This window comes from Heteronotia binoei, chromosome 6 (genome assembly GCF_032191835.1).
Source record: "Heteronotia binoei isolate CCM8104 ecotype False Entrance Well chromosome 6, APGP_CSIRO_Hbin_v1, whole genome shotgun sequence".
In the NCBI taxonomy this organism is placed as follows: Eukaryota; Metazoa; Chordata; class Lepidosauria; order Squamata; family Gekkonidae; genus Heteronotia; species Heteronotia binoei.
In genome coordinates, this window is record NC_083228.1 from 98,294,587 (window position 1) to 98,321,789 (window position 27,203).

The window sequence follows — 27,203 nt, forward strand, 5'->3', positions numbered from 1 at the left end:
ACCAAGGAAATCAAAGGCAGGAGAATGCCCACTATTCATGATGAAGAAACAAACATATCACTTAATGCAAAAGATTTTAACATGTCACAGCTGCAAATAGGGACATTCTTGTATTCTGTAACATGCCTGTTCTCATACCAAGGATTACTGCCCAAGTGCCTGCATAGAACTTGTCAGAAGGCTTGTTTTCTACCTTGTGCATATTTTAAATTTTTACTTCATTTATACCCAGACTTTCTCCCCAATAGGGAGCCAAAGTGGCTTACATTATTTTTTTTCCACCAGTTTTATCATCACAACAACCTTGTGAGGTAGGAGACTGAAAGTATATGACTGGCCCAATGTCACCAAGCAAATTTCCATGACAGACTAGGGATCTGAACCTGGGACTCTAACTATCTTAAAGGTAAAGATAGTCCCCTATGCAAGCACCAGTCATTTTCAACTCTGGAGTGATGTTGCTCTCACATTTTCACGGAAGACTTTTTACGGGGTGGTTTGCCATTGCCTTCCCCAGTCATCTACACTTTCCCCCCAGCAAGCTGGGTACTCATTTTACCAACCTCGGAAGGATGGAAGGCTGAGTCAACCTGGAGCCGGCTACCTGAACCAGCTTCCGCTGGGATCAAACTCAGGTTGTGAACAGAGGGCTCCGACTGTAGCACTGCAGCTTTACCACTCTGCACACAGGGCTCTTCCTAACCATCTTACAACTACATAATACTGGCTGTTTACATAATGTAATGCATTTGTACAGTCTGCTCTGCACTGGGCTCAGAAGCAGGGCTTGTTATCAAAACACTGAGTTTTTAAAAATATATATTAAGAATCATAGATAATAATTCCTCTATGGTGGTGGACAAGTGGAGCTCTCACATTCATTAATGGATGCATTCCATGCACTTGACAAATAATTGGCCCATCACAGCTCACTTAGTGTCTCTGACCTTCCACTGGCTGACTTCCCTGCCCCCACCTATTGCAGGCCCAGAAATGCTGAACAGACCACCAAAACAGTCTCCTCAGAGACAGACACATCTCCAACTCTTCTCTGTGTCCTCTCTGTCAACCAGTCTCACAAAAAGCGTCGCCAGCAACAGACCTCTGCTGCCCCATCAACAGCCGACACAGACAGCCTCCTAGCACACTCAACCACCAAAGGCCACAGAAATAGCCAGGGAACCACCACCATCATAATGCAACTAGGCAGCAAGCCCTGGCCCCGCTGGAAGCATTTCCTCACAGGCAGTGGCAGCTGGTTCTTTCCTGTCACTCCCTGTCTCCCGTCTCCCCTCAGCTTCACCCCTAGCCAAAGGCTGTTGCTAGGCAACCAACTTCTGTCAGTAAAGGGAGAGGTCTCTGGTGAATAGAATGGCGTACAGTCCACCCTTTAAAGCAGATTTTTTTTCCTCCAGTATGAGGAGAAAGATCTGTTATCTGGAGTTCAGTTGTGATCCCAAGAGATCTTCAGGCTCCACCTGGAGGTTAGCTACCCTATACCTGGCAGCACCCTCTAGGTAACTTGATACCACCTGGCTGGCATGACATAAGTAGGCCTGGCTGCTTACTCCTGTTCAGCAGCAGTCCGTCCTCACCACCCCCCCATCCATAGCAGCCAGTATGACTTTTAAAAAGTCTGGTTCGGAACCTCTTGAGCACTCTTGGCAAAGAAACTCCATCCATAGAGTTTCGTGCTGAAAAGTGGGTATGGGTGGATATTTCCAGCTATCGAGGGACCGATAGTGATAGTCTGAAGCTGACAGGCAAGTCTGATTTCCAATGACAGGCATTGATTTGACTTCCTCAGGATGGCCGGGGGAGGGGTGTGTGTGGAATGTATATAATCACTGGAGGTGCATTCCTGTCCTCTGTTTGCATCTGGGTTTTGCAAGTCTTGTTCTCCTTGCACGTGAAAGAATATCTTTTGATGGCGTGAGGGGGAGTGGAAATACTGGAGTGGGTGGAGAAACCTGTTGAATCTCCTGGCCTCTATACAAACTGTCAGAGTAAAAGCATCACCTCTTTTCTCCTTTCCTTGCATTCAGAGCTACATTTCTTCCCGCCGCCCCCCCCCCCGGCCTTTTTCTTTGCTGTGAGGAGTGGGAAACATAGATAATTTTTTTTCTTTTAAAACATGTTTTTTATTTGATTTGGGGGTGGACTATTCACTTTTGTGGGTTCTGAAAACCGCCCTTTCTCTGCATGCTGGCTGTGGGGTTCCCTTTCTGCTCCTCCAAAAAGCACCCCATTTCTTCCTGCATTGCTTGAGTCTCTGCCTGGGGGGTTTCCTCTCTCCTCTCCCACTCAGGCACACAAACTACCTGCAGATTTCTGGGGGGCTTGGCTAACTGCCCTCTTCCCTGGCTGTGGGGTTCCCTTTCTGCTCCTCCAAAAAAGCATCCTTTCTCCTCTGCCACATATTCCCACACATTCCCTTAGATAGAACACCAGTGCCCCCTCCCAAAGCTGTGCAGTGAGTCCCAGTTGCCAGGCTTGGTTGTCCCTGTCACCTTCCCAGGTAGGATGGAAGGCTTGACCCCAATCAATTATCATGTTGCCAGGGCTGGGTGGCTGGTCCCAGGAAGTGTCTCAAAATGGTGCAGGACAACTCCCCCAAAAACAGTTTCCTGGAAACACCATGCTTGGTGGTCTGCTACTTGGATCCCCCCAAATCTGACATGCATGTAACATGTGAGCCATGTGAAGGGTCACCCCAGGGAGGAATTGTGTGTGTTGAAGGCCTCTAGCTCACTCAGGTCAGTTTTTGTCACTTCTGAACCAGCAGAGGTGACATCCCTTTGAAAAGCATTGCACTGAATGACTTTTTTTTAGGGGTCTGTAACTCAGCCCCCTGAAGTCCAATGTGGACCAGACTTGGTGGGTACATTGAAGAGAGTGATCTGGAAACAACCTGCCATTTTGAAGACTCGAAGCCCTGTGTGGGGCTTTTTAAAAACCAGACCAGTTCACGAACTGGTTTGTGAACCAAGCTGTGATTCGGTTCGCAAACTGGTCCGGGAACCAGTCCAGTTCTGTTCATGAACCAAACCAGTATTTTCTGGTCTGTGCCCATCCCTAATAAGTAGTAATCATGGCTGCAATCTTGTGCACAGCTGGGAGTTAACAACATATTTATCCTTCAAAACACAGGGGTAATCATTTATCAGAAAAATTCTGTCCCTGGTGAACAGAAATTGAAAGTGTGTAATAGAATTCTCTCTCTCTCTCTCTCTTACATTTTCCCTCATTCATTGTTCCCAGAACTTCCCACAACAGTTGGCATTTAATCATTGAGATGTAAATTCCACTAAAAGCTTATACAGTTAACACCACCATTACTTAATGAGTTGTACAGATTTCACCAGTCATTTCTCCAGCTTCAACAGATCAAGAACAAGTGCAAATCAAAGACTACCAGAATGAATCATGTTTCATTACTGGAATTCTGCCCTGTTTCTAAACCAAAGCCTTTGTAGCAGACACCAAAATATAAGATACAGACCATTAAGATTAGAACACAGAAGGAAGTATCATGAAAATTAGTCAACTTGAGGGTTGTCAGGTAACTGGCAGAAGGTTTGGGGGTAGGGACGTGGTGGGGCCACAACATACTGTGCACTGCTACATCACTTCCAGAAGTGACATAAGGTAAGCAAGCTCTAGGAATTAACTGCAAGTAACTTGAATACATCTACAAGAGGTACATCAGGAAGAGACCTTGAACAGAACTCAGTGCTAACAAAAACTAAAACTGGGAGCCAAAACTGCTCTTGCTAGGAGACAGTTTGAAATATGTTTCTGCAAACTGTAAATCTCCAAACTGGGTCCAAAATATGCAAGATGAGAGCAAAATAAAGATGCATTTTTAAAATGACAAAAATATACACTTTTTGTTCAGCAAGCCCTGAGTGAAGTTAGAGCACTGCAATTCAGGAGATAGCACCCCACAAAAAGTTAGACCTTAACTGCTTCAAAGAAATACATATTAATGCAGAACTCTTCTTATGGGAAAGATAAAAATCAAAATGAACACAGTGGTTTCTGCATTTAGCCTGAAAACACAAGGAATTCTATTGAAGCTTTATGCAAAGCCAGACAAGAAGCCTTCAAAGTAAACTTTCCTTTCCACCAAGCTGATTGGCTCCTTCTCACCACTGTTTGAGTCAGACTTCAGAAGCCTCCGGGCATGCGAGCAAGCTGGCTCTCTCTATCCTTGCTCTTTTGAAAATTCTCCATAAGAAAATGGGCAAGGTATAAACAGCTTCTATTCATACCAATAGATCTACAAAAACAACCAAGGTAAGGAGTGAAATATGCAGTTTTATGAAGCAAGAGTAACTGAAGAAAAGACTGACCAAAAGGAAGGAAACAGGGCAATTGATGTCTTTGCCATTTTTAAAGTCATGCTTGTGCGATTGCAAAATTATTATGTTGGCTGGAGTTGGAAAGCTGAATCTAACAAAGTTCAGGAATGCTGAAGAAGCAAGTCTAAATGGCCCTCAGTGAAAAAATGTCTATATTTTTGAAGAAGTTGAGTGTAGGGTTGTGAGGTCTGACTCAAAAAATATCTGGAGACTTTGGGGGTAAAGCCAGGAGCAAGGTTCTGGCAAACCCCATTGAACTCTGAAGGGAGTTCTGGCCATCACATTTAAAGGGACCATACTCCTTTTAAATGCCTTCCCTTCATTGGAAATAATGGAGGATGGGGGCACCTTCTTTTGGGTTTCATAGAACTGGACACCCTGGTCCAATCTTTTTGAAACCTAGCGAGGTTTTTGATGAGAGGCACAAGATGCTATGCTGAAAATTTGATGCCTCTCCCTCAAAAAAAACAGATACCCATAGATTGATTCTCCATTATACCTATGAGAACTTGTTTCCATATGGAGTGCCTAGCAATTTAACTTTCTAATATTCCTGAAGCGGAGGAGGGCCTCCAAACCAAGGGATCCAGCTGGGGAATGGAAACCTTAATTGGAAAAGAGGAAAGGATTCAAGAAGACAAGTGGCGCATGCAACATGTGGTGTTAGCTGAGCTCATATCCACATAACCTGCATACATAAGTTAGGAATGTTTATTTTTTATTATTAAAACATTTATATCCTACCTTTTTACTTGGTTTAAGGCCCTTAACAGTATTGTCAGTTGTCAACATGGCCCTATCTGTAGATACCTAAATCCAGAGAATGGAGCCATAAACAGACAAAACACACCTTTCTACAAAACTGAAAAAGTCCCAATTTTGCAGAAAAATCTGAAATCTCGGGTAGGTAAGCAGGTAGGTAAGTGATAGACAGACAGATAAGCCAACTAAATAACAGAAGCAGTGCTTGTATCTTTGAGAGATGAATGCCTTCTGAGATTTCAGTCTCTCCTGCCCTGGAAGAGACCTTTTCAGGGCCAGGGCCAACAGTAACCACCTGGCAACTTGCTACCATGAAATTTACATAACTCATCCAGGTATGACAATGCCTATGACTTGATGCCAAGGGCCCAGCAGCAGCCTCTGTGTAGCTTGGCCATGCATGGCATTGATCAACACATAATTCACCTGAGCCACTTGCTGCCGAGGACAGTTGCAAATTGGCCAGACTTTTCCCTGGGAGGAACAGCCAGGGGTAATGAAGGAGGGAAAGCTATCAACCAGTCTAGTGTGATGATTAGAGTGTCAGACCAGACCAGGGACACCCAATTTCAAATCTATGGAAGCTTCCTGGGTGATCTGGGCCCAGTTACTGTCTCACAGTCTAATCTACGGTACTTCACGGGGCTATTGTTAGGTCAAACAGAGGAGAGGAGAATGATATAAGCTGTTTTGGGTCCCCATTGAGGAGGAATCTGGAGTATAAATCAAGCAAATAAATAATAAATCTGAAGACTGAAGGAGGCAGATAAAAAAAGGTTGGTTGGTGTGTGGAAAAGGAGAGAAGGAAGCAGAGAAAGAGGTGAGTATATAGTGGCCACTGGTAGTTGAAAGAGGAACAAGTAGGGCTGCCAGATCTGTGTTGGAAAATACCTAGAGACTTTGGGGGTGGAACTGGGAGAGGGTGGGCTTTGGGGAGAGGAAGACCTCAGCACAATACAATACCATAGAGTCCACCCTCCAAAGCAGCCATTTTCTCCAGAGAAACTGATCTCTGCCAGCTGGAGATCAGTTGTGAAAGTGGGAGATCTCCAGGCTCCACCTGGAGGCTGACAAGGTTAGGAACAAGTATGGGAAAAAATGAAGAATGAAGTGATCACTGCAAACCCTTACAGATTCTCTACTTGTATTTTTTTTGTGTAGAGTGAAACACACAGTTCAGTATGTGGTCAATTGGTATAAATTTTATCAAATATGTAGAAATGTCTAGACACTGGTGGTGAGGTTAATATATTATTTTTACTGAAACCTAATGAAAAAAGCTGTTGCTTTTCTATGACAGTCTCAAAGCCTAAATTAGGGCTCTCATAAAATTTAAAGGGAAAATAGGAGTCTTGCAAAGCAAGGGCCTGAGTGTACTGTTATACTATAATAGAAATTTAACAAGTGGGATTCGTATCAACACTAGCATGCTATCTATAAGCTTCTTTTATAATCCATTGGTACTTTTGCCAGCAGCACTGAACTCTATGTTGTTTCCATGGTATCCTTGCTAATGTTGTATAGGTACACAAAACAGGTTTAAACGCAAAATATATTGGAGAGAAGCTTTCTAAAAAAGAGAGAACATGATCCTGCTGAAGTTAAGTAATTTTCAGTCCTATTCATTTTAATAGAAAGTTAAGCATGTTGTTAAATCACTTCCAATGAAATCAATGAAGCTTATAGGTGCTTAATTTCAACTAGATTATGCCCTAAAGAAGTAGGAGTTATAGAAGCACTGCTATAGCTGAAAATCAACAGAAGACATTACCATTTTTATGAGCACCGTGAGGTTTCCATTATGCTAATAGACAACTCTGGAGTCCAGGACTCCTCAGTGCATCATGTTAAATGCTAAGTAGGCAGTAGCCAACAGTGTATTTATCATCACACTACTTTAAATAACTTCTGGTAGAATATGGGGGTTTTTAAGAGCAAAGTGGGTGTTTTCAAGGACCTTCACATTCCTTGTTAGATTCTCATCACTCACTATTTTTTTTTTAAAAAAAAATCAATTTAGGGAACAACTCAGTTTATTAAGAGAAAATTCAATATACAGGTCACGTTATAAATTAATCTCTGCAAGCCAGTGAAATATTCTCCAAAAATCACTGAAAAGGATTTCTCTCCTGTACTATCATTGTGGTTTTAATTCAATAGAGAGAATCTAACCTGAGAGCACAAAAGATTGTGAGGATTTTCTGCAGCAAGGACTTGTCAAAGAAATGGGAGGCCTTTGTGGGCTGCTGCACAGCAGGGAATTCTGCCAGGCCTCCTTTACTGATCATCATTACCCTGGATCCAGGGGTTCCCACACTAAAGGCTGTGGGAACAGGGAGACATACCATTGTCAAGTGGGGTGAGCTGACAAGCCCACTTCTCAGGGAGTGTATCGTTTACAGTAAGATCACGTGGAAGGATTTGTACTAGCTGCATATCAAAGACTTGATATTTCTATTAGTTGTATTGGATGAGGCAAAAAAGACACACCCATTTTTTTTTTAAGTCTGGTAGCCTTTTCCTTTCTTAGCTAGAGGATCACGAAGCTGGTTCAATGAACACTGCATAGATCAGCGTATTTGTCTAATGATTAAAAAATGGTTTAAAATTATCTTACAATCCCATATTTTCTCTGTCTGAAATACCATCCCTGAGTTGCTGTTCATCAAAACACTATTATACAATTAATCTAACAAGGCCTATTCCTTTATAAAATATAGTGACGGCAGCGAGACAGACAAACCCTTGCAGTATGGTAGTTTTACAGGTACAGTCTTATGTCAGACAATAAATCAGTGATCTTCAGTACACAGTGACCCAAAGGTATAATTGACATGCTGTTTCCCAACATTACTCCTTAAAATGACTTCCTTACTTCTTTTATAAACTACCATCTGACTCCTGCATTCTAGTCAACAATGCGTTAATATATATTTCCTCGTGTTGTTGACTTGGCTAGCAATTATTTCTGACCTCTGAATTCAATTCACAGTCCTGAGCATCACTGAGAAATAGAAAATGTGTATCTCCTAATAATCATATTCTTTTTGTTTTTGAATTATAGGATTTCAAGGATTTGTCCTCTTTTTTTATCTGGCCCAATTCAATGTTGTTTTGTTTCTTTGGTTACAGGACTACATTCAAGGCCTTAAATATATAATTCACTGAGTTGAAACTGTAAGGTAAGGCTCATAATGTTTATAATTCTATAAAAAATTTAAACCAGGGAGCTATAAATTCAACTTTAGTTCTTTGAAAGTCAATACAATTCTAGAACATTTTATAGCTTATTTATTTATTTCATTTATACCCCCACCTTCCTCCACATTTGGAACAAACCTTAAAAAGGTTCACATTGGCTGGGTTCAGACAAGCAGCAAAAGCCGGCTGGAGTGCGCACAAAAAAATCACCTCCACACACACACACATCTGCCTGCCATCCTGGTCCTGCCCTCACCCCAGCCCTACCAGCAATAGGGTCGGCCCAAAGAGGTACCACTTACAAACTGGTACCTAATCCCTGGGGCGTCTCTGAGGCGCCTCCCTGGCTGTCTGGACATCTGGAGAGTGCCCAGGGAGCACCCAGGGAGTGGCAGACAGGCCCTTGAGTGCTCTGGATGCTCCCCCCAGGGCACTCGTGGTCCATCCGTGTTCTGTGGGCAATCCAGACACTCCAGGGTGCTCCTTTTTCTGCCAGTTCACTTCCAGGTCAGCACACTGCCACCCTGAGCCAGTGGTCTGACCTCAGCCATTGTTCTCCTCTCTTTCATTTTATCCTACAAAGTATCTCCTACTGCAACTAACACCTGTAGCAGGGCCATAGTCAGGATTTTTCATTTGATGAGGCCAACATAAGAACATAAGAGAAGCCATGTTGGATCAGGCCAATGGTCCATCCAGTCCAACACTCTGTGTCACACAGTGGCGAAAAAAATTATATATATATATATATATATATATATATATATATATATATATACACACATACACACACACACACACACACACACACACTGTGGCTAATAGCCGCTGATGGACCTCTGCTCCATATTTTTATCTAACCCCCTCTTGAAGCTGGCTATGCTTATAGCCGCCACCACCTCCTGTGGCAGTGAATTCCACATATTAATCACCCTTGGTGTGAAGAAGTACTTCCTTTTATCCATTTTAACCCGACTGCTCAGCAATTTCATTGAATGCCCACGAGTTCTTGTATTGTGAGAAAGGGAGAAAAGGACTTCTTTCTCTACTTTCTCCATCCCATGCATTATCTTGTAAGCCTCTATCATGTCACCCCTCAGTTGACGTTTCTCCAAGCTAAAGAGCCCCAAGTGTTTCAACTTTTCTGCATAGGGAAAGTGTTCCAAACCTTTAATCATTCTAGTTGCCCTTTTCTGGACTTTTGCCAATGCTATAATATCCTTTTTGAGGTGCGGTGACCAGAATTGTACACAGTATTCCAAATAAGACCGCACCATCGATTTATACAGGGGCATTACGATACTGGCTGATTTGTTTTCAATTCCCTTCCTAATAATTCCCAGCATGGCGTTGGCCTTTTTTATTGCAATCGCACACTGTCTTGACATTTTCAGTGAGTTATCTACCACGACCCCAAGATCTCTCTCTTGGTCAGTCTCTGCCAGTTCACACCCCATCAACTTGTATTTGTGGCTGGGATTCTTGGCCACAATGAACCTCATCTGCCACATTGATGCCCACTCACCCAGCCTCAACAGATCCCTTTGGAGTGCCTCACAATCCTCTCTGGTTCTCACCACCCTGAACAATTTAGCGTCATCTGCAAACTTGGCCACTTCACTGCTTACTCCCAACTTCAAATCATTAATGAACAAGTTAAAGAGCATGGGACCCAGTACTGAGCCCTGCGGCACCCCACTGCTTACCGTCCTCCACTGCGAAGACTGCCCATTTATACTCACTCTCTGCTTCCTATTAATTAGCCAGTTTTTGATCCACAAGAGGACCTGTCCTTTTACTCCATGACTCTTGTGCTTACTAAGGAGCCTTTGATGAGGAACTTTATCAAAAGCTTTCTGGAAGTCAAGGTAAACAACATCTATTGGGTCTCCTTTGTCCACATGTTTGTTCACCCCCTCAAAGAAATGTAACAGGTTAGTGAGGCAAGATCTTCCCTTACAGAACCCATGCTGAGTATTCCTCAATAACTTGTGTTCATCAATGTGCCTACTCATTCTGTCCTTGATAATGGTTTCTACCAACTTTCCCAGTATTGAAGTCAGACTGACTGGCCTGTAATTTCCCGGATCTCCTCTGGAACCCTTTTTGAAGATGGGGTGACATTTGCTACCTTCCAGTCTTCAGGAAAGGAGGCAGATTTCAATGAAAGATTATGTATTTTTGTCAGAAGATCCACAAGTTCAACTTTGAGTTCTTTCAGAACTCTTGGATGTATGTCATCCGGACCTGGTGACTTATTAGTTTTTAATTCATCAATCAATTGTAGGACCTCCTTTCTTGTCACCTCAATCTGACTCAGGTCTTTCAACACCTCTTCCAAAATAAGTGGTTCTGGGAGCAGGCAAACCTCATTTTCCACAGTGAAGACAGAGGCAAAAAATGCATTCAGCTTCTCAGCCATTTTCCTATCCTCCTTCAGTAATCCTTTTACCCCTTGGTCATCCAAGGACTCCACTGCCTCAATTGCTGGTTTCCTGCTTCTAATATATTTGAAGAAATTTTTATTGTTGGTCTTTATGTTTTTTGCAATATGCTCCTCATAGCCCCTTTTTGCCTGCCTTATCACAGTCTTGCATTTGATTTGCCGCAGCCTGTGTTCCCTTTTATTAATCTCACTTGGACTAGCTTTCCACTGCTTAAAGGAGTCTTTCTTACCTTTTACAGCTTCCATTACTTTGTTTGTTAACCATGCAGGCCTTTTCTTATACCTGTTTATGCCTTTCCTAACTTGTAGTATATATTTTATCTGAATTTCTAGGGTTGTAGTTTTAAATAGCCTCCAAGCTTCCCCAAGGGTTTTGACTGTATTTACCTTTCCTTTCAGTTTCCTCTTCACATGCCTCCTCATCTCAGAGAATTTACCCCTTTTAAAGTTAAACGTGGTTGTGCTGCTCTTTTGGGGCAACTCGCTATTTATACAAATGGTGAAATCAATAACGTTATGGTCACTGCTCCCAAGCGGTGCAATCACTTTTACATCTCTCCCTAAGTAATGCCCAAGTCTTGGGCATTACTTAGGACCAAATCCAGGATCGCCCCACCCCTGGTAGGTTCAGAGACCATCCGCTCCATAGCACAGTCATTCATTGAGAGCATCTAGAAACTTAATCTCTTTCTCTCAATCTGAACACATATTGACTCAATCAATCTGCAGTCAGGATTTTTTGTTTAGTGGGGCACATTTTTGTGGAAGCCCTGATTATTATATTTGAAATAAATAAATAAATAATGCAGACAAGTCATTTATCACTCAAAAATGTGGGGAGTGTGGAATAAGAATCCAAAATTTCAAAAAGTTTAATTATGTATGCATGCACATAAAAGCTTACACCCAGAATAAAACGTTATTGGTCTTAAAGGTACCATTGGACTCAAATTTTGTCCTGTTGTTTTAGACCAATATGGCTACCCACCTGAATGTTGAATAAAACTCTGTTGGACATGGAAAGGGTCGGGGGGGGAGAGACTTCTACAGCGCAGCAAGACACAGTGGCCTGGTGAGCAGCAGCCCTTTTCCTCCTGGCTGCAATTGTTGGCTGGCTCTGGCTCCAGGCACAGCCAGCAGGTGGCAGTTCAAAAGGCCAAGCCCCGGTCGCCTGCATCCCTCTTGCTTGGCGCCCGCCCCACCACCACCCTATTGGGGGGTGCCTGCCAACAAGCCATAGGGCCAGGCTGGCTCTCTCCTGGTCCCAGAGGGGTGATTCTTTCTACCTCCCACCTTGGAGGCAGTCAGGATTACATGTGGATTGCCCCAGGGACATCTGGCAGCTGTTGCCCCTGCTGCTGCTCTGAGAACAGCTGTGGGTCCCTCGTGGAGATGAGCAGGCAGTGCATGTGGAGGCCAGGGCTTGACCTTTCGGACTGCCACCTGCTGGCTGTGCCTGAAGCCAGAACGAGCCAACAATCGCAGCCAGGAGTAAAAAGGGCTGCTGCCCACCAGGCCACTGTGCCTTGCTGCGCTGGAGAGGCCAGGGAGTCTCAGGGGACTTGAGAACAACAGATGACAGAGATTGGTGGGGCCAGAGATTTTAAGTAGCAAGTAAATTGGTGGGGTTGGGACCTGGGGGCCCCACCATAGCTACAGGCCTGACCTGTAGTAGATGATAAGTGTTTCAGTCCAGCTGTTCTTTGAACACTTAGGAGCCCAAATGCATATATTGGGTTCCTATATAAGCAGCAACTTTTTTCCTTTCACCTTAACAGAGTTAGCAATTCCATTCATGCACCTTGAGCACATTCAGTTCTATTGAAGTGAATGGTGAAATCTGTTTGCAAAATAATTTGGGGGGGAAGTTTGAAAATTAATTGCAGACTTAGAAAGGGGTTAATAGCACGTGAGCCTTAGCAGGGGCCATGATTGCTTCAGTTCTAGAGCATATGCTTGGCATGCAGAAAGCCAGGCCCGTAGCCAGAAAATTCCAGTTGTGGGGGCCCACAGTAAAAAAATTTGCATGGAGGGCCCCCCTGGCGGCTCCACTCTCTGCCACCACTTCCTCCCCCCCGTGGCTCTGGCGGCCCCACCCCCCTCCTTGCGGCACCTCCCCCTCCCACTCACCCACCCACCCACCAATGAGGTGAAAAAGTAAAGAGCGGGCTCCTGGGGCTCTTGCAAGGTGACCCCCGCCCCCACCAATCACGTGATCTCCGAGAAAAGCCATGCAAAAGCCAGCGGTGTCTACACTGGCTTTCTGGCATGATCAGCAAGTTCAGCACTGGTCAAACTTGCTGATTGCGCTGGAAAGCTGGCGTAGAAACTGCCGGCTTCCACGTGGTTTTTCCCGGCGATCACATGATCGGCAAAGGCCACCTTGCAAGAGCCCCAGGAGCCTGCTCTTTACTGTTTCACCCCATTCGTGCATGAGTGAGTGAGTGGGTGGGAGGGAGAGGTGCCACGTGGAGGGGGGTGGGGCCGCCAGAGCCATGGGGAGAAAAGTGGTGGTGGAGAGAGTGGGGGCTGGGGAAAGGAGGAGCCATAAAGGTCTGAGGGGGGTTGGGTGGGGGTGTGTGCAGAAAGCCCACCCACCCCACCCCCACCCCCCCGTGGCTACAGAAAGCCCACACTGGCATCTCTAGTTAAAGGATCTGGCAACAAATGATGTGAAAGACCTTTGTCTGAGACCCTGGGGGATTCTGCTAGTCTGAGTAGACAAAGGTGGCCCTGGAAAAAACCAGACCTGATATGTGGTAACACTGCCATGAAAAATCTTTGCTGCATCTGTATATTAGCACTGAGAGACTGATTCCTCACTAGCAGTTGCTCCACCCCCAGGCTTCTGCTTTCCCCAACTCAAGCATCAATTCCCCATCAGTTGTTGTGCAGGTGCATTTTGATCCGCAGCTCCCTCCAATTTCCCCTGAGGCTTCCTGCTCTTGTTTTTTAGCTATCTGAAAGCAGCAAGGGAAATTGGAGGGAGCCATGGGGCAAAATGTTCCCACACAGCAAGTGGTGGGGAATTGATTGCTTGAGTTGGGGAAAGCAGAAGCCCAGGGCTGGAGGAACTGCTAGTGAGGAATCAGTCTCAGTCTACATACTGACAGCACACTTTTCTCAGTATGCACTCAAGACAAAATGCTAACTAGGCAGATGACGGGTAAAGGACAGCTATCTGATTCAGACCACCAGGAAGGATGTATTTATCATATGGCAGAGTTGCACACAGGAAGTATATAATAATATAAAATACATAACCAAATTGATCAATAAGTATACAGACCGATTGGGCAATCCACTTAAATACAAATATCTGAAGTTTCAATCCACTCAATTGTAGCTGGAGAAAGTTCAAAGAACTCCATCACATCACCCTGGAAAGCACAACACTCACATTCCTGTGACAGATGAAAAATTGTTTGGTGGGCTGCACCACAATCACATTTGGCTCCTGATATTTTGCCCCACTTAAACAACAGGTCTGAACACTCTCACCCTGTTCATATTCTATTAGCTGTCTTCCATACTTTACATGGCAAGTCAAATCCTGAGGACCTCTTGTTGGTGTTTATCAGGTTATAGATATGGGTAGAACTCATTGCATCCATGTTCAGAACCATTCATTCCCTAGAAAGAAATTTTGTGATTGCAGGATTTGTGCAGATCTTATTGCTGGGTGTTAGGATCTTAGTCTGAATAGGCCCTCATCAGCCATGTCTTTATGGATGGGCAACTCTCTGTTTTCAGTTATCTTTCTGTATTCATGAAGAAGAGCATCTTTTATTTGGAGATGTAAGGAGGCAATGTGGCACAACATGGGAAGCCAGTAGGTCAGAGTGAGTTTAATGCATTCGCTGATAATTCTCATTGTTGTGTTGAGTTAGACATCTAGTTTGTGGGCATGGGGGCTGTTGAGCCACACTGAAGCACCATATTCTGCAGCACTATACGCCACCACAAAGCTGAACATCTAAGTGCACATCAAGTTATACCATGTAATTTTTGGAGAATGTTGTTTTGTATGCATATTTTTGTAGTTACACTGGTAAAACGGTGTTGATAGTTCCAGTCCAGCTTCTGCCCTGGTCATGGGATGGAGACAGTTGCCCTCACAGATGACCTCAGAAGGCATCTGGACCAAGACAGGTCAGTGCTGCTGTTGCTTTCAGACCTAACAGCAACATTTGACATGGTCAATTACGATCTAATGACCTACCGCCTTGCCAGCATTGGAGTTCAGGGGATTGCCTTACAGTGGTTTTTCTCCTTTCTCCATGGTCAGGGATAGAGGGTGGCAAATCTCCATGTGGTGCCCTCTGGAATGCGATGTACCTCAAGGAGCTATTCTCTCACCAATGATGTTTAACATCTATATGCACCCACTTGCCCAGATTGCCCAAGGTTTTGGGCTGGGTTTTCATCAATATGTGGATGACACCCAGCTCTATCTGTTGATGGATGGCACCTGAACGCCACCCCACATCATCTGACCTTGGCCTTAGAAGCTGTGGTGGGTTGGTTGAGGCAAAGTTGATTGAAGCTTAATCCAGCTAAAATGGAGGTCCTGTACCTGGGCCAGGGGGGAATAGGATTAGGGTCGGGTATCCAGCTCCCAACCCTGTTGTGCTGGCCCAGAAGGTGAAGAGTCTGGGAGTGATACTGGATGCCTCACTATTGACGGAGGCACAGGTCACAGCAGTTGCTTGGTCTGCCTTTTATCATCTTCAGCAGGCCAAGCAGCTAGCACCCTACCTATCCTCCCAGGACCTGGCTACAGTAATCCATGCAATAGTCACTTCCAGGCTAGATTACTGTGACTCACTCTACATATGTTTATCCTTGAGACTGATCCGGAAACTCCAGCTGGTGCAGAATGCAGCAGCTTGGCTGTTGATAACAGTGCCTTTCCGGGCACACATCCAGCCGGTGCTGCAATCAACTGCATTGATTACCAATTGAGTACTAAATCTATTTCAAGGTTTTACTTCTGACTTTTAAAGCCTTATACAGTCTGGGACCGACATATCTACGGGACCGCCTCTTCCTATATGTGCCCTGGAGTTCACTACGATCCAGCTCACAACATCTGCTGACTGTCCCTGGCCCAAAGGACATCTGTCTTGCCTCACCCAGGGCCAGGGCTTTCTCAGCCTTGGCCCCAGCCTGGTGGAATCAGATCCCTCTAGAGATCCGGGCCCTCTCAGAATTGTTATCCTTTCGCAGGGCCTGTAAAACAGAGCTATTTCGCCAGGCCTTTGTTGAGGCAGTGGGCATCCTATTCCACCGACTGGCCTTATGTGGTGATCCCCTCTGCTGTAATATAAATTTATTTTATTTACTATCTTTGGTAACTGTGCTGCCATTTGAAACTCTGTTATGATTTGTGAAATTGTTTACATCACTCTGGTTTTAACTGTTGTTTTTATACTGTTTTTAGAATATTGTGATCCGCCCTGAGCCCTTCCCTGGGATAGGGCAGACTATAAATTGCCTGAAATAAATAAATAAAAATAATAAATAAGATCCTTTCCAGAGTAATGCCAAGGTACCTAAGTGTATAGTGGTGTGTAAGCTGGGTGCCATTAAAGTAGACATTCAGTTCACAGTTGGCAAGATTGTTATTGAGATGAAAACAGGAGTATTCTGTTTTTCCTGGACTTGGGACAAGCTGTCATTCAAAATTTTGTAGCAGTCAGTCAAAATTTTGAGGTTCCTAGTCAGTATTTCTAGCTTGCCACATCATAGTGCACCCTGGATAATGCTAAAGAGCTAGAACTCCTGGCAGCCAGATAATGGTAGGATCCAGGGCCGGATCGGGGGGGGGGGCAGAGGGGGGTGCTTGCCCCGGGCACCAGTGGAGGGGGGAGGCACCAAAATGGGTATGAATCCATAGTATTCTATGGGACCATAAAATAGAATGGCCTATAATGGGGCATCATTTTTTTAATTTTGCCCCCCCCCCCTCAAAAAAATGTAGATCCAGTCTGGGTAGGATCTCCTGGTTACATTATACACATGGAAATACTAACCAGGAAAGAATGTGGCAAAGATGGTAAAATGAAGGGATTCCAGTAGATCCTGGCAATGCCCAGTACAAGTCAGATAACCAATCATCTATCTGTGAAATGCTTTGGGCCGTTTTCGCACTTAGCGTTTGCTCCCCTTTTTCCGCGGCGCAATTATGTCCGGATCATTTTTCTCGTTTTCCCACTAGTGACTCTTTGCGGAGTCGCCTTCCCTGAAGCCCCGGCTCAAATCGTTTTCCCACTGGCATCGGCTTGAGTCCGATGCCCTGTCAATCATTTTTTTTTAAGCGCAAGTCTGGTTGCGTAATGACGTACTAACGTACTAACGTAACATCGAGCTGTTCCCTCCCCTTCTTTTCTTGGACAAACCGCATCACGTGTGCTGCTGCTGCTTATGGATTGGCTGCAGCTGTAGAATCCTCCACAGCCCTTTATGTATTAACGGAAGCATTCACAGTGGAGAATCCTAGCACTAGATTCCCCCCCCCCAAATTCTGAAGCACTAGATCCCCCCCCCCAAATTTCCTCCGCTCTCTTTCCCCTCCCCGGCTGGCGCTTGCAACGGGGACCTGACTGATTCCTGCTGCCAGAGCTCCCCCCCCCCGCTCCATTCTCTCCTTCCCCTTCTGTGGCGCGTGTGAGAAGCTCGCTCGCGTCTACTTTCTAACCGAGCGGAATGTAGCCAGGGAGAAGAATGCAGGACTCCAACTTCCCATTTTATACATGGCGATTTTGTGCAGGTCCAGAAATCCTGGTGGCACAGCTGAGGGAGGCATTCCCTTCTTAAAACACACACACATGGACGCTTTGGCCCGCACCGGCACTACATTCCCCCCCCCCCAGCAATGGTCGTTTTCGCATTATCGAGATAACGCAACAGCGGAATAACGCAACTAAAGTCAATAATAAAAAAAAATTCTAACGAAACCAATTGAAGTGCCAATTGAGGCTATTCCAGGAGGGGTTTTTTTTTTCTATTTGTTAATTTCGAAATATCGCTATTACGCAAAACTGTGAAGTTTAAAAAAAAAATGGCCGTGCCGGCACTTTGGGGAAGCGCCGCGAAAGGCTGATGATTGGCCAAGCGGGTGGATGGGGTGGGAGGACGGAAAGGGAGAGGGTGACGCCCCCAAAGCAGTCGATCCGGCGTGGATGGATTTCGCACAGGAAACTCCGCTGAGTGGATCCGGAGGTTTTCGGAAACTCCGGCAACTTGCTGAAAAACATACTCCGGCGTAAAATCCATGAAGCGCTGGAGCAAAGCGCAGCGCCGGAGCAACATGTGCGAAATCCAAGAGAAGATCCGGAGGTAAATGGGGCGCTACGCCGGAGCAAACGCTAGTGCGAAAACGGCCTTGGAGAAAAAATAATTGATGTGGGACTGGAAACAGGCTTTTTGATGTTTAGCTCCTTTTGTAATTGATTTAAATAAGCAACCTTGGTTGGTTCTTATAACTCTTGTTTAATTCAGGTGCTTGATATTCAGACATATCTGACTTATTCTTTTCTGCCTTTAAACTCTTGTATGATGTTTTTGATGTTCAATTTGTTTGGGATAGGTTGTCAGTGACAATATCCAGTTTAAACAGTAAGTCTTCTTTAGCAAGAGCCCTGCTGAAACAGACTTACAGTCCATCTAGTTCAGCATCACACTTCCCATATTGCATATGTAAGTGCCATCAAGTTGCAACCAACTTATGGTGATGCCAGCAAGGAGTTTTCATGGCATGTGAGAATCAGAAGTGGCTCCACCAAGTCTTCCTTGGTAGTCCTCCATCAAAGTACTGACCCTGTTTAGCTTCCAAGATCTGACAAGATCAGGGTATACCATGCCGCCTTTCTGAATTATTTATATATTAAATTAGATTTTAAAAACACCTTCCCCTTGGGACAGGGATCAGGGCAGCGTACATCAATTTTTAAAAATTCACATAATAATTTACAGTTAAAATAATATAATTCACAGTTAATAAGATGTAGTAGTTAACCTAGTAATCAATAAGATGGTGATGGCTACCAGAATATGCCACTGATTCATTGAGGGGGGCGGGCAGGAAAACAGGAGAACCAGACAGAGGGAAAATCATTACTGTCCTCAACCAAATACCTGGCAGGATATCTCTGCCTTGTATGAACATCTCTTGCAGAACTGCATTAAGACCTGTAGGACACAGATGTTGTTTGGCAGAGAGTTCCACCAGATTGGGACCAGGACAGAAAATGCCTTGGTCCTGGCCAAGAACTGCTGGATGTCTCTGGGGCTAGAGACATCCAATAGGTCAGGCCCTACAGTGGGGCCCAGGGGGGGTCCAGGCCCATCCTTTCAACTGCCCCTTCCAACTGTATAGCCCCTCCATTGGAGGGCCCCCAATCTGTCCCCTTTGCTCAGTGCCGCTCTGAACAAATAGTAGTATTGCTGCTGGTCTTTTTGCTTTTTTCTCTCCCCTTCCCTAACATAGCATGCAGATCGGGGGGGGGGGGGGGATCAAGAGGTGTCCATCACTCTGAGAGAGGGGCGCATAAGAAAGGGGTAGGGGAGCAGAGCTCCTGTGACTGCCCAGGCGAAGGGGGGTTAGCTTGTGGAACTCAAGGCAGCTTATGGTGCCAAGAGCCTAGGACCACCAACTTGGGTACCTCCACCCTGCTGTGGGCCCCACCAAACATGAAATCCTGGCTACAGCCCTGCAATAGGTTCTTATCTACTGGATGTAATACTCCTTGATGGGTATACCAGGAGAGGCAGTCCTGAAGATATATGGGTCCCAGATCATTAAGGGCATTAAAGGTTAATACCATAACCTTGAACCTGGAAGAACTCTATGAAAATATCTATATGTTATAAAATTAAGGAAAATTGCTTTAAAATGTTATATAGGTGGTACATGACACCTAAGATATTGTCAAAAATGACAATTTTGCCCCTCCCCCCTTATTTCCTAGTAATTCACACAATGAAATAAGATTAATTGCTGTGCAGGCAGCACCAGCCCAAGGATGCATGGCACCATAGGCAGACTCGCAGCCCACAGCCCCCCTCCACAGCGCACCCCATGCCTCCCCCACTGTGGTGCCATGCCCCTCCCCACCATGCCTCCTCCTCCCTCCCTTACCCACCCAAGTCTATTTCAATGCTCGGAATGGCAGTCGAGCCACACTCCCAGGCTATCTAAAGGCACCCCCCACACACACACCAATCAGCTGATCAGTGGGTAAAACTGTGTGGCGTGCTCACTGTCAGTGCCAGGGCAGGCCAGCATCAGCAGGAAGGACCAGCATCCTGAAAGGGCGCCGGCACTGCTCCCTCCTCCCACTTCTCGGGGGGGGGGTTGCCTTAGATAGCCCAGGAGCACAGCTCGACCTCCGTTCCAGGCATTGAAATAGACCTGGGGTGGGGAAGGGAGGGGGGAGGAGGCTGGAGAGCGGGCAAACTAGGCTTTTGCTTAGGGGGAAGGGTAAAAAGCCAAATTCAGTGACCTCATCCTGCCAGCGCCCTTGGCAACTGCCTAGTTTGCCTAGTGGGCAAGCCGGCCCTGGGTGTGGGTCTCAATGAAGGAATTAATCAAGTTAGGGATGGATCTCAGGAACTCTTGCTGGCAACCAGAGGGGAACTCCCATCCACTCCACTTCCTCATTCCAGTGGGCGCTGCTTGAACAGAGCAGCAGGGACTGGCGGTGAGTGATGATGGTGATTTATTTAGATGGAGAACCAATTGGTGGGGGCAGAAAGGTTACACGGGGTTTTGATTGGTGGGGCCTGGATCCCTCAAGGCTCCACCATAGCTATGGGACTGACCACCCATCATCTGGTCAGCCACCCTCCAAGACCAACAATGTTCATTTCTGGATATAAGCAAGAAGTGAGAGAAAGTGTAAAAAAAAAATCAAAAAATCACACAGTGCTAAAGTCAGTGCACCACTAAGATAGTTGAAGGCACATAAAATAAATTTCAAACTAAAAGGGTTTCTTTCTTTCTTTTTTCCTTTTCCATTTTTTTAGAGCAAAGCTTACAGGCAAACTACATGTGATGCTGAGTGTCCATTAATGTATCCTTAGGCATGTAATTATGTTGCAGAATTATAACTTTGACCAGACAGTCTTCCCACAATTACTCTAAACTCCAGTAGGAAAAAAGACACAATACAGCTATCTGTCTTTTTTCCCTACCAAGGCTTAATGCAACTAAAAAGGTCCATGTTCAGTCTGGGAAACAGTGTGAACTAGAACTTTTATGTATAAATATAAAATAAACCTTCAGTGTGGCTGCCTTGATCTATATACTCCATGTCCAATCCTAATTGCTTTGTAGCTATATTACACATCTGAGGGCTGAGGGTTTAACTAGATGATACATTTTTATGTGGCCACCCTGTGTCCCATCTACCAGATGTGTACTGGGAATTCCATGCTAAAACTTAATTCCCAGATACACGTGGACTCAATTCAAACTGAGACTGAGGAGAGAAGGAAGTCAAATCTTTCCCCTCCCATGCTAGCTTTCCAACCCAAAACAGCTCCAGAGAGCCAGTGTTTGGCAGCTTGGGGAAATTTACAAGAAATCTATCACTGGACATAATTTTTCTCACAGGCACCAGGCAGACACATAAAACTATGTATGAGGAGTTAGGTCCACAAAATTACAGATCCTTGACATTATGTTAACTTTAGCCCTTCATGCTAAGACACTCATAGGTCATGTGCTTGGTGCAAATTCAGAGAGCATGTGACCAACTTTTCCTTAGACTCTGTAGGACATCCTGCAATATAGGCAGCATTCCAAGAGAAATGATCTTTCTGCTGAAACTGCCTTGCTTTCACAGTCAAGGGTAGGTTTTCTGACTTCATAATTGGTAACCAGTTATACAGAGGTAAACTTATATCATGTTTTACAGTGCAAGTAAGGGGTAAACCCTATGAAATGAGACCAGTGCTCATTCAAAGTATATTATCAGACCCGGAGCTATCAGACTGAGGACTTTTTATGGGGTGATTTGAAAGAACTGTGTAATGCGACTGTGTGAGACAGGATGCTGGACTAGATTATCTGATCTAGCAAGGCTCTTCTTATGTTCTCCTGTAGCTCATCACTCAGCCTATAACTGCCAAAGGTTTTCTTTCCAAGTGCATTCTTATCAGTGGTAATAGGAAAGATTCTGTTTGGGCATAACTAGCTGGAGGCGTCTTCTGGGATCCAATGCACTGATGCATTGTTTCTGGTTTCTGCAGACCATGCAATACATATATAGAGATGATGATGATGATTTTATATTCTGCCCATTGCTCCAGCTTATTCTCATCCCCAACATAACTAGAGAAAGGAATCACAAGGTCAGTTTGATCTAAGATTCTAATGAACAGAATCTTGCAGGGTAATCACAGTTCCTCCTTTTGGTATTGCTTCTCCTACAGTGCAAAATTATGAGACCACTGAAAATTCTAATACCAACATGTACCTTAAATTAAACAGGGCAGATTTTGCCCTTGCAGAGCACTAGGGAAGTACATGTTGAGAAGAGGGGAAAAGAAAGATAGTGGCTTTGTATAATTAGCCCAGCTGGAATTCCTAGACAGTGAAGTGTTCATACACTGTCACAGTAAAATGATCCTGTAACAAGCTTTGAAATTGTCCCTGGTTGTCTCATGAATGTAGGAATTCCTTTTTTGATATTCCAATAGCAATATAAAAGGAAGCTGACATTTATTAGCCCACATAAATTATGGCAAAGTACTGTTGCTCTTCCTCACTGTATTTGCTACAAACCTGTTTTTAAACAGCTGTGGGTTAACATCCCCACCAAAAAAACCCACTAACAGTTACCATGCAGGGTTTAAATGGTAAAATCCTTGGCTGAAACATTCACTGGCTTGTTTCAATGGGTTGGACTTTACTCATAAGTAGCAGTGAGTATAATTTTTAAAAAATAGGTATATATTCATCATGGAAGGAAAGGAAAGGTCCCCTGTGCAAGCACCAGTCGTTTCCGACTCTGGGGTGACGTTGCTTTCACAACATTTTCATGTCAGACTTTTTTACAGGGTGGTTTGCCATTGCCTTCCCCAGTCATCTACACTTTTCCCCCAGCAAGCTGGATACTCATTTTACCGACCTCGGAAGAATGGAAGGCTGAGTCAACCTCGAGCCAGCTACCTGAAAACCCAGCTTCCGCCAGGGATCGAACTCAGGTCGTGAGCAGAGAGCTTGGACTGTGCAGTACTGCAGCTTTAACACTCTGCACCATGGGGCTCTTATACATCATGGAGCAATATGCTAATAAGTAAAATGATAACCATTAATTTATGACATTCTACATCATCCAAAACCTCAGGCTCAAAGTGAAACAATAATTTAGAACAGAGTACTAAAAGCTATATAACACAGAAAATCACAGAAGTAAATCTCTAACACAGAATAATGTCAGAATTCAGCAACTCCTGGTATATACATTGTAAATGGTTGCCTGCAAGACTAGCCTTGTAGCTGTTCAAAATTAATTTAGTTAAGCTAGTAGACAAAGGGCTGTATCCAGACTAATGTTTCCACAGGAACTTGCACCAATGGAGAATAATTTTTCCACCTCCTTCCTTTCATAGCAGTGCAAAATCCCCCCTCCATACACAACACATACAATTCCTGCTCCTGGGGTTCAGGGAGCATTTCAGGTTTACATGATGGGGAGGCAGGAAAATTGCACTCCATGAGTGGACATCCTTTGAAATCATTAATCTGGATCCAAGCCAGTAATTGGTAGCTGACTCAAAAAGACAATAGCTCTGCCATCTTCAGATCACAAGACCATAAGAAGAGTCTCTCCATCTGGTACTGAGAAGGTCATATATATGGGAGGGATGGTGGCTCAGTGGTAGAGCATCTGCTTAGTAAGCAGAAGGTCCCAGGTTCAATCCCTGGCATCTCCAACTAAAAAGAGTCCAGGCAGGTAGGTGTGAAAAACCTCAGTTTGAGACCCTCGAGAGCTGCTGCCAGTCTGAGTAGACAATACTGACTTTGATGGACCAAGGGTCTGATTCAGTATAAGGCAGCTTCATATGTTCATAAATCCAATAACTGCTAAATGCAGGATCCAGGTTCTTCAGGACTATCATTCTAATAAAACTCAAGCACTGCTTTTATTGGAGGTAGATCAAGACAGGTAGCCATGTTTGTCCGTAGCTATAGAAAAGAGCAAGAGCCCAGTAGCCCCTTAAAGACTAACAAATTTATGGCAGGGTATAAGCTTTCATGAGTCACTGCTCCTTCAGATCTTCAGAAACTATCTAAGTATTCAGGGCTATCTCTTTTCTACTGCTTTTGTAGAGTATTATCCTAAAAAAAAAAAAACCTTCACAAAGCTACAAATTGTACAACTATGATTTTTGAAGCAACTCTCCATTGCAATTATGCTTATGCAAGAGAAGTTAGCAATAGACCATCTACCTTGGACTGAAATAATCAAAGTCCTCCTCTGACACGTGCATGTTCAATGAACTCCACTAGGGGTGGATAGGCAAGTATAAATTGAGTTGCCTGATTATTCACAAAATAATGTATTTCCTTTGGCATATGTAACCTCCTCAAAAACTGCTTTTATTATGCTAAGGTAAAAAGTGCTGTGCACACAATTACAGACATTACAGAACAGTTTCAGACTGACAATGTGGAGTTCATTTTGGAAAACATACTTTTCTGGAGTGATTTAATCACACATATATATAATATGCATACACACTTTACATACTCACATAAATAGTGCAAGGACTACACAGCTGCAGTTGATTTGCAAAAAGGTAATAGCGTAGCTCCTACAGTTAAGCAAGTGGAAGATGTTCACACAATAGGACTGATCTACCCTGTTTACCCCCCACCCCGTGTACCCCCAAAAGTCTGTGCTGACAGGAGACCCTTGTGGAAAACATGCTACATGACACTGAGGGATGCAGTGAAGATGTAAAATTTAAAAAAATGATCCTTCCTTACTCTTGCATCAGCACAGTATGCCTTGAGCACAGCATGCCTCTGGAAGATCCTACTGTATAAACTCCTTATGCTCATGCAATTGTAAAATTCAATCCAATGGGCACAATCTACAGTATACATATTCAGCTGTATGCCTGATATGTAAGTCCCATTAAATTTGTTTCTAAATAAATATGGATAGGATTGAGTTAGGCAGCTGATCTCTACCAGACCTTTTTCTCTGTGACCAGCAGAACAGCCATACGGTTTCCAGTTGTCAGTATGGCAAAGGAAAACATGTCCTCTGGAATTCTATCTGCTATAGCCAGTAAGAGAATGTAGTCTGTGGCTTGGATCCCACCAAGAATTTCTGCAGAAGCAGGTGATTTGGTAACTTTTGCCCATTGTCCCCTTCTGCAGAAGACCTCTGATTTTCCCCAGGCTATTTCTTGGGAGTAGCATTCGAGGGGTGCTGCAGGACAGAAACTAACCAAAATCATACCCCCACCCTTGTACCCACAGAAATTCTAGGCGACATCCAAGCCAATACCTTCACTTAGTTTATGTTCCAAATACGGCAGTACACTCTCAGCTAAATAAAACATTGCATAAACCCATTGCTGTTGTTTCTCATGCTCAGTTCCTTATTTGTAAACATGAGAATAATAATGGCCAATGAAACCAGATAAAGATTTAAATAACTTTGAATGGCTAGATGAATGTATAGAAAAAAAGGAGGTGCATTCGTGACACACAAGTCCTCTGTCATTGTACAAGTTAGTCCAGATGCTCTTTTCCAAGCCCCAGTTAATTTCTCATAATGAGATTTCACCGTCCCAGCATAATTTCTCCAAACAAATACCACATGACTCAAAGTCATCCTGCAGTGATTTTTCCTATCCCTAGTCCATGTCAATAGCAGCTGCTGATGAGAAGCCACTGAGGGAAACTCACCACAGCATGTCAAGCCTTGTGGAGCATATTTGCTGGTGTTACGCCTGAAAAGTGGAAACTCATCAGAAGATAGGAGCTGGAGTTTGGTCCCAGGACCCAAACTATCTCTTAAGCTCTCCTTGGTTTTTTAGAACCATGCCAATATTTATACTTTAGCAAGACAATAAACACATTTTTATAACCAGTGTCTATAATCTGTCTGATATTTTGGGAGGAAGGTTCTTCTATACAAGTAACTACTTCAGTGACTCTGGATTTAAAATATTGGCCCCATGACTCTCATTTAATCTGCAAAACCAAAGTAAACTTTGAATGGAACCTTGCCTTGTTGTAGTTTTTAATGAAGACAGGCCTTGAACCATATGTGCTTCAATTACGTAGCTTTACTGGCTACGCTGGGGTGGACAGGGCCTCCGCTGAACCCCTTAGGCTCTTTGTTGTGGGTTAAAGTCTGAGCCTTAGCATTGTATGCAGTTTTCAAACTCTTATTTCTTTTCTTTTTTAAAACCTTCTTTGGGCTTTGCAAATGTGTTTTTCTTTAAGGCCTGTTCCATTGGAAGCCATGCGTGCTCTATATGAAAGCAATCGCAAGAATTTCAAACATGCTAATGCTCCTATGAGGAATCTCGGATTATTTGCTTTTCAGCTGGTTTGTTGCCTTTGTCTGGGGCTGAATTTGTGCTCTCTTTTTTTCAATCTAGCCTACAATATGGCAGTACACTACCCTTTATGTATATATGTTGCATAATTACGAAGACGCAAGTATTTATCACCTTTTCTGAGCACTAAGCAGAAAGAAATACAATACTATTACTTCCAGCTAGTGGCTTTCCCAAGATAATTAGATAACACAGTGGACTGAAGCCTTGGTTAGCCCAATGCTTTTCAAGTTAAGTGATTGACATGCCTCTGTCTGGCTGCTCTATTAACTGTTTCATTTTGTTGCTATTTGCAGTTTGCTTGGCTAATACTTCGAACAAATACAGACTGTTTCTTTAGCCTCTTTTTTCTCTTTGACCTTCTTCTGCCCATTTTCTTTGAGTCACTTCAAACTGCCTTGAAAAGGCCTGTTGAATGTGCGCAGTCCATCAGAGTCCCAGGTTCATCCCCTTCCTTGCCCTGAATGCTTGACTTCAAAGATGGGCCGCATTCTTTAATTGCCCTTTGAATTAATATCAAAGGGTCACAATGCGAGTGCCAAAAGAGAAAGAGGCTTTAATGAAGCAAAGAGCTGCCATTCATTTGTAGATAAGCACGTTTTTATGCCTGAGCGGTCACTATGGCCAAATGCTTCGTGAAGAGGAGAGGGGGGAAAGGCAAAAGGACTCTTACTTAAGTCGTGATTAGTTCAAACAAACAAGAGTAAACATTTTTTTAAAACCCCAGCAAACATCCCCAACAAGAGAAAATAAGAATAGGTGGGATGTGTTGAAAGCCACAACAACAACAACTACTTGAAAGGGTCCTCCACTACAAAAGAAAGTCACTAGTTTCA

At 44.1% G+C, this 27,203-nt stretch overlaps 1 protein-coding gene and 1 non-coding gene across 2 annotated transcripts in view; one reads left to right on the forward strand and one right to left on the reverse strand.

Annotated features, from left to right (window-relative positions):
* The window catches only part of PAX3 (paired box 3), a 174,270-nt gene that overhangs the window by 82,222 nt on the left and 64,845 nt on the right, over window positions 1-27,203 (reverse strand). The gene's annotated exons all lie outside the window — the stretch shown is intronic.
* On the forward strand, window positions 23,644-23,718 carry TRNAT-AGU (transfer RNA threonine (anticodon AGU)). The gene has a single exon. It is a non-coding gene; the product is annotated as a tRNA-Thr (tRNA).